Source organism: Gorilla gorilla, chromosome 17 (genome assembly GCF_029281585.2).
Source record: "Gorilla gorilla gorilla isolate KB3781 chromosome 17, NHGRI_mGorGor1-v2.1_pri, whole genome shotgun sequence".
Classification (NCBI taxonomy): Eukaryota; Metazoa; Chordata; class Mammalia; order Primates; family Hominidae; genus Gorilla; species Gorilla gorilla.
In genome coordinates, this window is record NC_073241.2 from 101,964,827 (window position 1) to 101,980,281 (window position 15,455).

Genomic DNA, 15,455 nt, shown 5'->3' on the forward strand with positions numbered 1-15,455 from the left:
GAGAGTAATACTATATATACAAATATACAGTATTACTCTATTATTATTATAGGATTATATTATTATAGTATTATTATATATAGTATTACTATATATATATATATACACTCTTGTCTGTTAGACCAAATGCTGAAGAGTATATATATATATGACTATATATATATATGACTCTCTCTCTCTCTCTCTCTCTCTATATATATATATATACACACACACACACATATACTCTTGTCTGTTAGACCAAATGCTGAAGATGTTCTTATACTATTTTGGATGTGTTGTGATTGAGGCTACTCCTTGGCAAAGTTGTGCAGAAAGCACAATTTGTTTTCATATTTTCAGTGTCCATTTCCAGTCATTTATCACAGCTTCCCAGCTGACCGTCACTCCCCAGCCTTGTGGTCCAGTGAGAGCAACGTCTCCATAACAAAAAATATCCCTGAGGAAAGAATCTGGGATTCATTAATGGCAGCGTGAAATGACTGAAGGGTTATCTCCTGTTCAGCAAACATTTTTCATTTTTATTTTTTTGTCAAAAATTGGTACAAGGTACTGGGTTTACAAAGAAGAATAAGAAATGATCTCTGTCTTAAAGAAGAAGTTGTAATTTATTACTTTCCCTGGGAGTATTTTTTTTAATCAGTAGGGACAATGTCGTAAAAAATCCAACTCTTTACAATATTGGTATTAGTAGAATTTCAAATAACAGACAGGTTAGTTTGGAGTTCTTTTGGTGACATCAATGAAAAGTATTCCCTTAGCCATACACTCACCTGAAAAATAGTCACCAATCCTTGATGTGTAAAAAAGAAGTCCACTTTGGGAAGTTGAGGCGGGTAGATCACCTGAGGTCAGGAGTTCGAGACCAGGCTGGCCAACATGGTAAAACCCCGTCTCTACTAAAAATGCAAAAATTAGCTGGGTGTGGTGGCGGGTGCCTGTAATCCCTTCTACTCGGGAGGCTGAGGTAGGAGAATTGCTTGAACCCAGGAGACAGAGGTAGCAGTGAGCCGAGATTGCACCACTGCACTCCAACCTTGGCGACAGAGTGAGACTCTGCCTCAAAAAAAGAAAAACAACAATAAAAAAGAAGTCCAGTTCATGACCCAGAAGGAGCCAAAAGGAAGACAAAACAACAAATGGTGACTCTCTGATTTGATGACCACTAGCTCAGGCAGAAAGTCTTGAAACTGAATTGTGGCTTTCATCCAACCTTCTGCTCAGCCTCTCTTTTCGAGTGATCCAAACTGAACCCAAGGATTTTTCACCTCATTTCAATATTTTGGCTTCTAATGCTGCAGGTTTGTTTGCCCGTGTTTGAACTTTATATAAATGGACACATGCAGTGTGTACTCTTTCATGTTGGCTTTCCCACTCAACGTTATTTTTGTGAGACATCCATATTGTGTCAGGCAGTTGGAGTTGATTTATTTTTACTGTTGTGTGATATTCCACGTGTAAAAACACAGAATATTAAAAAAATGAGTATCTATTGCATATCCATTGAATATTCAAGTGGAGAAATATGCACTGCATCACTAATAGACACAAACTAAAATTTACCCAAATGGCAATCAATAGCAGAATGGATAAATAAATATATTCGGGATGCTATTTTGACTGTTTGCTTTTCTTCAGCAAATGTAGCATAGCACACAGTACAGAACATATGTTATTCGAGGAGTTTCTTTAAAAAGGAAATGTGTCAGAAAACATTTTATATCTGTATGAGGGCTTCATAATTGCATTGCTATTTTTGTTAGTAATATAATAATAATAATTTATGTAAGAAGATGTTGCTGCATGGCAGGCCCTAATAGGACTATGCGTTGCTCAAATACTCTTCGAATGAGGAGCTCTGCTTGCTTTGAATACTGTCTACTGCTTTGAATACTGGCATCTTGATCGCCATAGTTGGTTGTGCTGCACCAAATCCCAGTAATTATTTGTAACAATCATCTGGGCCATGAGGCCGAGGGGCAGATACTTTGAGGACACTGTGTTTATAACAAGAGAATAAGAGGGATTGATCAAAATATGCGCAAGCACGATCCTAAAACCTTTTGAATGGTGATTGCACATATTAGTAATCATGACATTAGCTCACATAAGATCAGAGCCTTTCTAAAATTTTAAGTAATTTCACTGTCTTTTGTGCTACAAGTGTTAAAAGTTCAAAATTTTAAATAAAAGTTGTTCTATTTCTTATATTTATAGCTTCAGATATTGTTGTTCTATTTCACGCAGTAATTTAAAAAATTATGTTTCTTGTCAATGTGTTTAATAAAATGCCTATGGCCAAATTTTATTACCAGGAATTTATTTGCATAGCTCTAAAACTGTCCCATTCTTTGCATTTTCTTATGTCTTTGTATTATCTCCTGCAGTAAATCATCAGAAATATGATTATGTAGTCTCTGAATTCTTGATGACAACAGTGATTTCTACCTCAACAGGGCTGCCTTGGTGGGCATGCAATCAGTCTCATCACATTGGTCCTGCCTGTAGAAGACTCCATACTTGGTTTAATGTTCTGCGTCACCATCTAGAGTCTTACAATTTTTTAAGAGATCCCCTGTGTGTTCATTTTGCACTGGAACTTGCAAATTATGGAGCCAGTTCTGACATTAAATAGAAACTGAAAAACTATTTGCAACAGTCAGGTTTTCCAGGAGGCAGGCTCTGCACTGGAGTTTAGTACATAGGATGTTTATTAAGGAGGGCTCTTGGGATCCATATGTGTGGGAAGGATGGGAAGGACAAAAAAATTGACAGAGGGAGAAGCTGAGCTGTCATTCAGGACCAATCACAGCCCCAGCTGACCCCTCAGGGAGCTCAAGGGCTAGACTGGCCTGTCTGAATTGTCCAGCATTGGACGGAGATGGCCCAGCCTTTATACTCCTTCCCACCTCACAGTAATCAGGTAATGGATTTGGGCTGCTCCCGCAAGAGAAAGGGGTGAGGCAGTCTCTGAAAGGGCTGAGAGCCAAAGGGACATGTCAACAGCACTTGAGTCATCTCAGACAACAGTCCTTCATTGAAGGGGGAACTGTTTCACACATTTCGTTGTCCCCTACAGTCTTCTACATTTATGGACAAATGTTTGATTTCTGAAGGCACTTAGGCATCATCTTCAAATATCCTCTTGGCATTAGGAATCAGCCAGTTTGTCACTATTCAATCATTTCCTAGCTGCTGGCTTATAAGCTGTTTCTGTTTTTCTTAAGTTGTGACAAGTTTTTATGGATCCATCTCCATATTCTCATTATTTCCCCTTTGGCCTGTGCATAGATTTATTTGTTGGATGGATATCTGTACTTAGAAATTCAGCCCATGGAAATGAAAAGGGGCAAAGCTGATTGAAGTGGAATGGAATCTATGACCTTGACCCTATTAAATATGCCTTGTAGACCAAAAAAAAGACCCCATTTACCTTACTAAACTAAGCTGTTCCAGTCCCAGACAAAGAAGCGAGGACTTCCCAACCATCTGCTATATTTACAGGTAGAAATTTAAAGAGTCCACTGGTCTTCTTTTAAGAATAATGAAATCCATTTTTGTTATTGATTAATTAAAAAAAGTGCTTAAGTGTTTCAACTATACTAACAACGTAGCAGAATTTGAAGTGCAAGATAATTGTTGTGCTTGGTTTGCTTTATAAAACCAGAGAGAACATTGAAGAAGCACACAAACACAATCAAAAATTAAAAAGCATGTCCTAGAAACTAAAACTCCCAAACTTATATATAGTATTAGTATCCTTTATAAGAGTAAAGGAATTAAGATAAAGAAAACAAAGAAGATGAAAAAAAGGCAGTTAATTAATTAAAAAAAATAAAAATAAAAAGCAATGTCCTAGTGACTTCTAGGTAGAAAGAAGAAGAAGACAGATTACAATTCTTTTATGAAAACATTTCAGAGATGCTGGGTAGGGCAAAAAGAAGAAATCTAACTTTAATTTTGAATTCATTATTTATATTGACTGAATTTATTGCTAATTCTTTTAAGTTGAAGGCCCCTCAAAACATCTTATTATTTGCAAATATAATGTTTGGACTCTCGGAAAGCCTAGATGGCAATATTTCTCTAGTAACTTGACTTCTTTTTCCTTAGGATTACATAAATGCTGGATGGTAACTTTATTTAAAGAACAGAAAAGACAATGTAAAAAATATTGTATAGATGTTTTCATTATTCTTAATATTTCAAATAAACAATTCCAAGGATCTCTAAATATTTCTAATACCACAATTTTTATATTTATATTTTTCATATTCCAGAGATACTGGAAATCCATTTGAACCAGCCAACTTGTCTCTTAACCAAAAGATACCAAAGTGGAAGTTATAAAATTAGCAGCTAAATTGTTATTGCTTAAAAAGGGAAAACAAAATCTTACATTATATAATTTTAGATATAGTAGAAGTATCTGACTACACTAGCTGAAAATGTATGAATTTTATTACCATGGCTTCATACGCTTAAGATTTTGTACCTATAAAACTGTCAATCCCCTGGAAGACTATACACCAGCATGGTATCACTTTTTATACCACAAAATGAATTATCATTCGATGTCTAGATAGCAGCACTACGGGTATAAAGGTGGACAGGAAGCTTAAGTGGGTCATAGAAAGGATTCATGCATGAAAACCCAAGTGAAATATTGTGATTAGTCCTGTCCTTACTTTTAGCATTATAATTGTCTTTTGATATGTCACTTGTCTATCTCTTTCATTACACAGCGGACTTCCTGAATTTAGGGATTTGTTTAATCTCTCTAGCACACTGATGAAGTAAACTGTCAATGAATAACTATGGAAAGAAGAGATGATTACATTGGTCATATCTACTGCTCCAACACACACACACACACACACACACACACACACACACACCCTGCACAACACTCACAACCCCCCCCCCACACACACACACATGCAGAGAGAGAGAGAGAGAGAGAGAGGCTTTCTGTATTTAGACAAGAAAATTGAGATCCAAGCTGTTTAACTGACTTATACAAGGACACTTAGCCTGTTGACAGATATGATTATAACATGAAACCTCTTGATTTGTAGTCCAATGTCCTTTCATAGGTACTAACTCTTTCTTCCTCTGCAATCATTGTAATATCTGTTGAATTATTTGCTGGTTTCCTTCCTGTGGAACTGAAGGACACCAACATTCTTGCACTACAATTTTTTCCCCTACTTTACTCAAACACATAATAATGGATCCATTCTTATTCTGAAATTAATACAAGCCATATATGCCTGCTGTGTGAAAATAGGCCTTATTGAATTCTCAAGCACAGAAGTGTAAGAGCCGTTATTAAATTGTTTCTGCCTTAAAATAAAATCTTTACGGTAACGAAGAAAAATTGTTACCTGTCTAATAATAGGATGCTTGTCTCTCTCTCTCTAAGAAAATGGGTGGAATACACTTTGCTGTGGAGGACCTCAGCGACACAAACATACTAACAAGGAGATTAGATGCTTCGCAAACTTTTTTAGTAAAGAGACTGCTCCATTCTTTTTTTAATGGGCATTTTTGTTGCCTAGCAACGGGAACGTTCTAAAGCAATCTATACTGGCCTTCTTATGGGAATATATCAACTCAGGTGCTATTTATGGCAGTTAAGCTCTGGAAAGAAGACAAGAGGGAAAGCTTGTTTCATTTTGTTTTGATCCCTACTGTTGGTTCAAATTATACGGTCCCAATTTGACTTTCTTGGGGTTGCAAATTATAACACTGAAGCCTGATTCTATAGGTGCTCTATAGTTATTAAATGGAAAAGGCTAGTGTGTATTAAAAAAAACCTTTCCCTATTTTGCTTAATCTCAACTTATAAAATTATTCATTTTAAAATCTGTTCCAAATCCACAAAGCACTTTCTGGAATTGGGTGCTTGGAAAACGTGGGGTGACTCTTTATCTCCCACACATCAGTATTTCTAAAGGAATCAGGGAATGGAAAATAACAGTGTCACATCTCAACTGACTTGGGCAAATCTGGGGATAGAAGTCACGGAATTAGAATCTCAGGACCTTTGTTTGCCAAAACCCAACCCTCATAAAGCTTGACACTCCTGCCTTACACCAAATTTTCTCAAAACACCTCACTAGCAGTAGAGCTGCAAAAATTCATCTGAAATACACTCAGGAAATACAGTTCAAACACTCAGGAAATACAGTTCAAATTTAGGCACTACACAATGTAGCAGGGATGAAGTCTGAATCAGTAGCTTACAAATATTGACTTATGTAATTTACAGGAAATTTAATATCATCATCTGATCGACGATTTTGATGTACTAAAATATGCCTTTTTGAATTAAAATTAGACTTATCTCCACTTTAGGCTATTTGCTTTTTTCTTATCCTCTTACCTCAATCCATTTCTAAGTTAGAAACTATTTTTTAGTTAATATCATAAATGAAAACAATCAAGAGTTATATTAGTATTTTTCATAGTTGAAAAATAGTAATGATCAAAAACAATCATAATTTACTTACTCTTTGTTAAGCATTTTCAATATTTATATACATAAGGTGTGTGTAATTAATCAATATGAGAAGCCCTGAAGGGTAACTGGTTTAACATCATTCATACAAATTATAAAGGAGAGATTCAAAATTTTAAATGAGGTCTCTGTTTTTTGATAAGGTAATGTTTTACCTTGTTTGTTTGTTTTCAATATATAAGACTGCCCCAGGAAAAATTTAGTGATTTAAAAGTATTTTTTAATTGAAGTCAAAAATAAATCAAGCAAGCTTTCATTCCAAACATAGAACAAGTTAAATACCTCAGACTCCACTGATGGGTGTATGTATATGCTTTATAAATAACTTAATCATCTGTGATTATGTTTTCATTTTCTGCCTTCATGCTGTGAACTTTGTCTCCCAGCTCTCCTCCATTTAATCACTCTTTTACAATGTGGCCATGACTGTCTTCTTAGGACTCTATCTGATAATGTCACACACCTGCTTTAGATTTTTTACAGTATCAGATTACCAGGTGAAGTCCAAACTCCTTAACATGATAGAAATAAACTTAGCTCAGATATCTCTTTCAAATGTTACCCTCTAGGCACTATTATTTATAGACTGGTATTCAGATTCAGTCACACTTGTGACCACTAGGTTACTTCAAACTCTCTTTGCCCATGCAGATCAAGAGCACTGACTGGTATCCAGAGAACCCCCAAAGAGCTGGTTCTGCTGTTTTGTAGCTGGATCTACAGGATAGGAAGCTCCTTGCAGGCAGGTCCCACATCCCTGGTAATTAGTACAGTGCTTGACATAAATTTTGAATAAATTAATGAATAAATGAACAAACGAATGCAATGTGATTTTAAACAAATTCACTTAGTGTAACTATAGCTCCATTTCCTTGTTTGTTAAATGAGAAAGTCGCTTCGATTGTTTCATTACCTAATTTCGAGTAATAGTATAAAAAGTCGGGTATGTACTAAGTATTCAAAAAATCAACGGCGATTGTTACTTATTTCATTATCACCTTTTCTCTCCTTAGAATTTTTCTCTCCATCTACTGAAATCAACCTATTTTACAGAGTTGCTCAAATTTTGCAAAGCAGACTTACTTCATTCAGCATCTGTGTTGTTCAAACATTGTGGGCATACCTTTAATGTTGTTTTTAACACATTGTGTTGCATGTCTACGTTTATAGGATCTCTCCTCCACTGTGCTATGACTATTCCTAGGACCAGAGCCCTGTGTTACTCACCACTTTCCCAACACACGGCTACATTTGTTACTTATAAGAAATGCTCCGTTTTAGTTGAATACAAAAACACAGTAGTAACAGGATAGTAGCTAGCTTAAAACATCACCAGCTTATTACTGTATCTATAATAGCTGGAGCAGCAGGAGAACTCATAGAGCAAAGAAGAGCATGCATAGGTAGAAAGGTATTCTCCTGAATACACAACTGAAATAATTTCTAAACATTCTGCTGTAATAAACTAATGAAAAGTAATCAGAACAGTTATTGTGTAAAGATAACAATCTTAAATATGCCTTATCCTCTGTTTTGTTGATTCAGCTTTCACAGAACACTTCCAAATAATCTAAACTTGTGTACTTAAACATTTTAATTAAGTGGATTTAAACTGCAAATTGAATTTTATAAACATGCATCTCACCTCTTCTTTACTTCGAAATTCATTTCTCATAAAATTATAGATTAATAAATATTGTAAAAGCAATCAAATCAGTCAACAATTCTACTGTTTATGAATCTTGATAAGAGTAAAATAAATAATCCAGATTGCTCAAAAATACAAATAAAACTCTTAAAGAGCAATCACACAGGGGACAAACTAAATTACTCATGAATCCTGTTTTAGAGAAATTTTCTTTTATTGCAGTATACAAACTTCTCTTTAAGTTATGTTAAATAAAAAATTAAAAATTCATTTTTAAAACAATAACCAATAATTTAATAATCTGAAAGAAGGAAATGTTTATATGGTATGCACAATAAAGGTTTAGACATAAACAAAATGTATCCCTTTGTGATTTTAGAACTGATTTTACACATGCCTTAAGTTCATCATTCCAGAATATACAAGGGTTTTTAAGAAGTTCCGTAAACAGTAAGTTTGTAGAAAGATATTACTGTAGGAGCCTATGAATCTACCCAAATATGTTAAAGGAGATTTAGTATTTCTTCTTTCTTTTTCAATCTATTTACTAACCTTTCTATTATGGCCAATGATATAATTTAATTCAATTAAATATTGTTTATTCCTTATAAAATAATCTATGTGATACATATGATACTGAGTTGGCCTAGATAAATTGGATAAGACCCTAAAAATTATTAAAATTATAATATAAAGTGTATCTTTCCTGGGAATGTAGGAACACATAAGGCCTGAGGGAATTACAATACAAAGGATGTGATGGACATGCAGATAAGTATTCTATAATATAACATGCCAAGTGTTAGACAAGTGGTATTAATATTAAAAATTAGTTACACTATTCTGCATGGCAGGCTGGTGTCAGGGATTTATAATTGCAGCCACAGTGGCCTCCTATGGCCAGGAGATATTTCTACAAAGTAATAATCTTTAGTTATGCTCAAATAAAATTTTACAGCTTATTCATACAGATTTTGCAAGTCCCGAAGTGTAAGAAGAGTGACAAGTTGTCCAGAAAAACACTCTTCTTTAACACTTCTCTTCTGCAAGCATGTTTACTTTTGGAGATTTGGAAAATCCAATGCAGTCAAACAGGCAAAATGAACCACGCAGTTTTTGTTTTCTAGATGAACCCATTCTTCTTTGATCAAATTGACCAAAGACATGTTTCCTTCCTTTTCCCCCATTTCTTCCATGGCTTATATTTGTTAGTGTTAGTGCTTTCCTGAGGGCATGGGTTGTCTGAGCAATGCCTTTACTCATATTTTTCTGCACAGAGTTCCCACTTGGAAAATTGTTAAACACTCAATTGAGCTCAATTAATATTAAATTAGTTAAATAAGCTACTTGAGTACTGGACTCAAGTAGCATTAATTTCAGTCTCAAAATAAAATCAGTTTCAACCTCCCTAATGCAGTTTATTCACTGTTAGTATTTGAAAAGCAAGGTCTCTAACTTTGGTCAACAAATATTTTTTTCGACAATGTACTGAGCATCTGAAATGTTCTAATTGTTCAAAGTGATGAATGCAAAATGGAACAAAACACACAAAAATTTGTTTTTATTTTCTTATATTCTATAGGATGGAGGCTAGAGTTAACAAGCACAAGAATGAATGTTAGGGGGTGTTAAGTGCTATGAAGAATGCCTTTCAAAGTAAAGTTGTAAATCTACGACTTCAGCACATTATGGCTTTCTTTTCCATATTTGTATTTTATCTTATTTCCTTAGGTCAACCGATTTATAACAATGTTTTATAAAAGACTGTGGAGCAGACATTTTTAGAAAAAACATTAACCTTTTAAGAAAAACATCATTTTTTAGGAAAATAAATATTATTTTAAAATCAAGTAAAATATTTAGAGAGTTCAAAAACAACAAAATTATTCAAAATTCAAGAAAGATTCAGATATTTATCTTTAAAAGTCCAACTAGGTTTGATGGAAATACCTTACTGAAAAAATGAATCCACTAGGTTATTATTTAAAAGAAACAAATTATCAAACCATACTTAATTCCATCATATTGGTAAATAAAGTGTCAGGGATCATATGTAATTATCTTCATGCACATCAATGGGGAAGCAAAAATAAAAGACAGTATAAATGTTTCTATAAAGGAATGCAACATCTGCCTACCTGCAAATTCTTTTAAGGTATAAATATAGAAGGAGATACATCAATTTACCCTGAATCAAATATGTTATTTATTTTTAAAGTTTGATGTTCACAGTGAAAAAGAAAAATCACCCTTTTCTTCATTTTAGAAATTTCCAAATAAATGATCTATGTCAAAAATACCCAGTGATATTTATAGTGTTAATCTTTGGACATTTACATTATCCAAATTCAAATTTAATTTTCTTTATAAAATGGAACATTATCTAAATAACACTTCACTGAAAATATTCAAATACTAGTTACGTAGGTCTTGAAAATGACCTCACATTTTTGTTTAATTTTATTTTTACATAAGCAAGCATCTATTTCTTCACTCAGTACACCTTATACAACAAGCACAACTGATCATTTAGCAAGTCACAACACGGTAAGTTAATGTAACATAGCCAATAAAATGATAAATGAAATTAATGATTAAGTGCCAAACAGATGATTCTGTTCTTTATGGCAGAGTGGTTTGGGCACCTTTCCCTGCATGAAAAGCATCCAGGGTGAGGGATGGTTGTATCTTTATCAAATTTGGGTCATTTCACCAGCTGGGCACAAATACTTTCTAAGCATCCATGATATGTGGATATGCACATGGCAATGACCCTCCCCTAGAAGTCTCCCGTTCCCCGTGGTACATGTAAAATTTTTAGGTGGCTTATCTTCTCATTCCCTTCAAAAGCCATAGATAACACCCAACTCTGGCTTTATGTTTAGATTGAGAAACTATATACAATAAAACATTTAGAAGAAATTCCATGGCACAGTCCTACCATGAGTCTGGGTTTCTCACATGTAGAATGAAAATTGTTTCCACTTGGCATGGTTGTTGTAAGGAGTAAAGATACATTTGTAACACCCTGGTATGAAAAATTCATGACTTGAAGTTTTATAGCTCTTGTCATTCTTACTATTGACAACAAAATTGGCCTTGGATTTTCACATTTAAACTTCAGTTTCATGAGCTTCAGTCATGCAGAAGCTCAATACACATGACAAAAAAATCTTAAATGTTTATCCCATTTAGGCAAGTAATCATGATCATAATCACTGTTTATTAAAAACAAAACTGCAATAAAACCCCAGTTGCAATGAGAAAACAGCTGAAGCAGCAATGAGGTAGGGAATGGAAAGCAAGGGGAATTTTATTTTCCTCTTATATGAATTTTGAAACTTAGCAACTCTGAGAAACAATTGTATTGTATTTTCCACATATGTTTCTATTTTATTAAAGACAAAAATCATTTTTGATGAGTTTAAATACTTGCAGACAGCTCAAAGTTGGGCGATTGTGCCACAGAACAAGCAAAAAAAAATGGCCCTCCTACGTATCTACACGGTATGAACTGGTTACCAGCTACCAATCCCTGAAGAATGAATTGCAAAGAATCAGATTGTTAAGCAGTCAACTTGGTGACAGCAAATGCAAGCCTCTAAGACTCTGATTACATTTTCTGAGCAGAGCCACAGCCCTGACACCCCAGCAGCTGGTGGTTTTTCTGGGCACAGAGGCTGGCGTGAATAGAAAGCGACAGCAGCGTGCTCCATGTCACATGTGAATGAACAGCTACCGTGACAGGAAGACTTTTCTTGTCAACACAATCACTGTGGCTCTGTGAGCGCCCGAGTTATGTGCTGTTTTCCCCTGGACGGGAATTGGTACCTGATAAGTAAAGACTTCATTCAGTGAAATCAAAATACATGTATTAAGTGTCTACCATTGACAGGCACCACGATTACCCAGAGATTGACAGGGGAACCCCCATCCCACCTCTCCTGGATCTTTCATTCCCTGAGAGAAATAGGGGAGAAAAGCAGTAAGCAGAAACCAAAGCCATAAATAAGATAATTTCCAAGAGTAGTATGTGGTATGAATAATGGAAACAATCAACGGGGCAAGGAGGCAGAGTCACTGGCAGGCGCTGAAGAAGACAGCGGAGCTCTGATGAGGAGCCAGCCGCTGAGACGAGACTTGAAGGATACGACGGAGCAGAATGTGAACACCAAGGAAGTGAGCATCCCAAGACTGTGGTAGGAAAGCTTGGAGGGGTTGTGGAAATCGCAGGTTTAGAGTGAGGGCCCTGCTGTTTCTACCTGCATAATGTATCGTACATGTAAGAAAATGAAACGCCCACTGAAATAATTGGTTTGCAAAACAGCCTGTGGCTTCCAGTAAGTTCCAAAGGAATACTTATTATTAAGAAAGCAGAAGTAAATACTTTGCATTACATTTAGTCCTTAATTATTTATCACATCTCCTTGTTGTTCATTCCACAGTCTTTGGGAGCTGACCTTTGCTAGGATAAAATACTCACGTTCTGTCTAGCCTAAAGTTTTAACACGTACCTTGTCCCAATCCATTCCAGTACTCACAGAAAATGAAAATATGTCCCAGCAGATCTGAAGAATGTTGTCCAGTAAATTCAATTCATTTCTCTTTTATATCTAATTTCACTTAGGATCTATCCAATGACAGACTTGTTATCCTCACTGACGGACGCAAAGTCCTGTTGTACACTCTTAGAACATTTATGCTTATGACTAAATTTCAAGCTGCCCGTGATTCATCTGCTATTTCCCACATATCTATTTTAGACTTGCCAAGGGAAAAACAGTTATGAAATATGTTGTTCAAGCAGTGCTTTTTTTCAAATGACATATGCCTTATAGCTCCCCATGCTACAACAGAACATCCTGGGCAGTTTCTCTGTCAAAGTCACATCCACTGCTATCAGTAGAGTTGCCAGTGTAATATTTGGCAATGGGATATTACACTACCCAAAAGCAAGCAGTATTGTGAGCCAGAAACAAAATCCAGTAGTATTTTGAGCATTTGAGAGAGAACGGACAACTTTTCCCAACATGAGACTGTCTGATGGATGCTTCCTGGCTAGATCGAGTCTCCTGTGCGTTGACACCACATTATCAGACCACTTAGAGAAAGGTCAAGCTCTCAGATCAGACTGCAAGAATTTCCAGAGACCTCATCTTATTTTGAAGGTTCAGTTTCAGGCACAGCTCCCTTTTTTTTTTTTTTTTTTTGCAGAAATGGGTACTCAACAAATTAGGTTTGAGCAATTAAAGCTTTCAGGAATGAATCCTGATATGCAAATCATGAATTTGCAATTTTTTTTCTTAAGGTGGAGTGGTTTTAATTAGAAAAATACTACCTTGGGCCCAAATGAGTGCTTTTGTAATCTTTAGTTTATGTCGTTCGTGTGTGTATGTGTGTGTATAACAACGTATGTCTTCAGATGGGTAGGAGACAAGCATGGCGTATTCAGGATGAAGTATGCTGAAGACTATTAACAAGTAAGACGTTGCTAGTCAGGCTTTATTCTAATCATACAGGATGGAAACCCACTGAATAGACTCTTACTGACTCTACACGAAACTTGATATTTCAAAATCATGGCATCGAAACAAAATAGTCTGGAATAATCAGGCATTTACATACCTTCATTGTTGTTTCTTTATTTTTAGACAATCTAGACACTTTTAGCTATGTCTGTCATGATCATGCAGTGTCTTTGTTCAAGGTCAGCTACCTCATGGACTAGGATAGAGGTAGAGGATCCACCCAAATCAGTACAAACACACACATAATTTAGGGCTTTGGACTAGTTGGGTTACCATACATCTCCCTGGAATGTCCAGGTTTATGCCTCTTGTGGAATTAATAGGACCAATGCTAAGATATGAGTATCATACAGATGATGTAATTGTCAACCTCAGTTCAGGCAGGTGAGACTTGATCTCTTAGCATTTATGGTAAGATCATGGTAAATGTTTTCTGAGGGATGGTTCACACTGATGTATTATTATTGAGGTAGGAATGATTGTGTCTATGTCTTGGTGCATATATGTGATTATACTTAACCACACAAACCCAGAAATAGAAAAACTGAGTCAATAATTATCAGTGTTTTTAAGTCTCTTGATAATTATTTTCTTTAGGAAAAAAATTACACTAATTTTGATATATGTTAAATAATAGTGTTCTTTTGCATTTTTGATCACATTAAGTATTATCTTATTCATACTTGCTTATTTGGAGTAAATATTTTTATTACATTTAAATTATGCACCTTTTACTAATGAAAATGAATATTGATAATTTTTATTCATTTAATGCCATTTATAGTTTTCTTGTATAAATTGTAAGCTCATGTCCATTCTTTTTACTGGGTTGTTGGTTAAAAAATATGTTTACAAGGCCGGGCACGGTGGCTCACACCTGTAATCCCAGCACTTTGGGAGGCCGAGTTGGGTGGATCACAAGGTCAGGAGTTCAAGACCAGCCTGGCCAGATGGTGAAACCCCATCTCTACTAAAAAAAAAAAATTAAAAAATAGCTGGGTATGGTGGCAGGTGCCTGTAATCCCAGGTATTCGGGAGGCTGAGGCAGAGAATTGCTTGAACCCAGGAGGTGGAGATTACAGTGAGCCAAGATCATGCCACTGCACTCCAGCCTGGGCAACAGAGCAAGACTCCATCTCAAAAACGAAGAAAAAAAAAAGTTTATAAAACTTCTTAGGAATGAATTCTTTTCCTGGTCATTTTTAATAAAAATATTTTATGTTAATTTCTCATTTGCTTATGATATTATTGAACCATAGACATTTTAATATTTGTATGTGGTCAAACAGCTTTTTTCTTCTCCTTTTTTAAATCAGGAAAGATGACACATTTGAGTTTTATGCATGTGCACGTTAAAAGGATGATGGACTTTGCAATCTAATCTGGAAAGCTGCACCCAAAAAAAGTGCTAATACAACAAAAGGACAAATTATATTAATGAGATAGATATAAGACTGGATGAGATATTGAGAAAAACTATCTTGAGAGGAAAGAGGAAATAAGATGAAAATTGACATAAACCTAAATGAGTGAGGAAGCAAAGGGGAAAAGAGACAATTTAGAAAAACAAAAAGGGGCATTTGATTCAGGAAAAAGAGATAAGGTCCAGCACAAAGTGAAAGTAAAATTCCTGGGAGGAGGGCATTCAAGAAGAAAGCCATTAGGAGCGTTAGATAATGCAGAGCTGTCAAGAAAAACAAAGATTGAAAAAAAGGCACTTGAATTTATCTGCTATTTGTAAAACCCTCATCTGCTA

At 35.3% G+C, this 15,455-nt stretch overlaps 1 protein-coding gene across 5 annotated transcripts in view; it reads right to left on the minus strand.

Annotated features, from left to right (window-relative positions):
• The window catches only part of CBLN2 (cerebellin 2 precursor), a 102,164-nt gene extending 89,308 nt beyond the window's left edge, over window positions 1–12,856 (minus strand). For 3 of the 5 annotated variants that reach the window (XM_055368002.1, XM_004059539.4, XM_019013735.3), the window contains exon 1: window positions 12,713–12,856. The gene's annotated coding sequence lies outside the window, so the exon portion shown is untranslated. Of the gene's footprint in view, window positions 1–12,685 lie in introns of all 5 variants that reach the window. The other 2 variants (XM_055368000.1, XM_055367999.1) reach the window with 1 other exon arrangement.
• Between the last annotated feature and the right edge of the window lie 2,599 nt (window positions 12,857–15,455).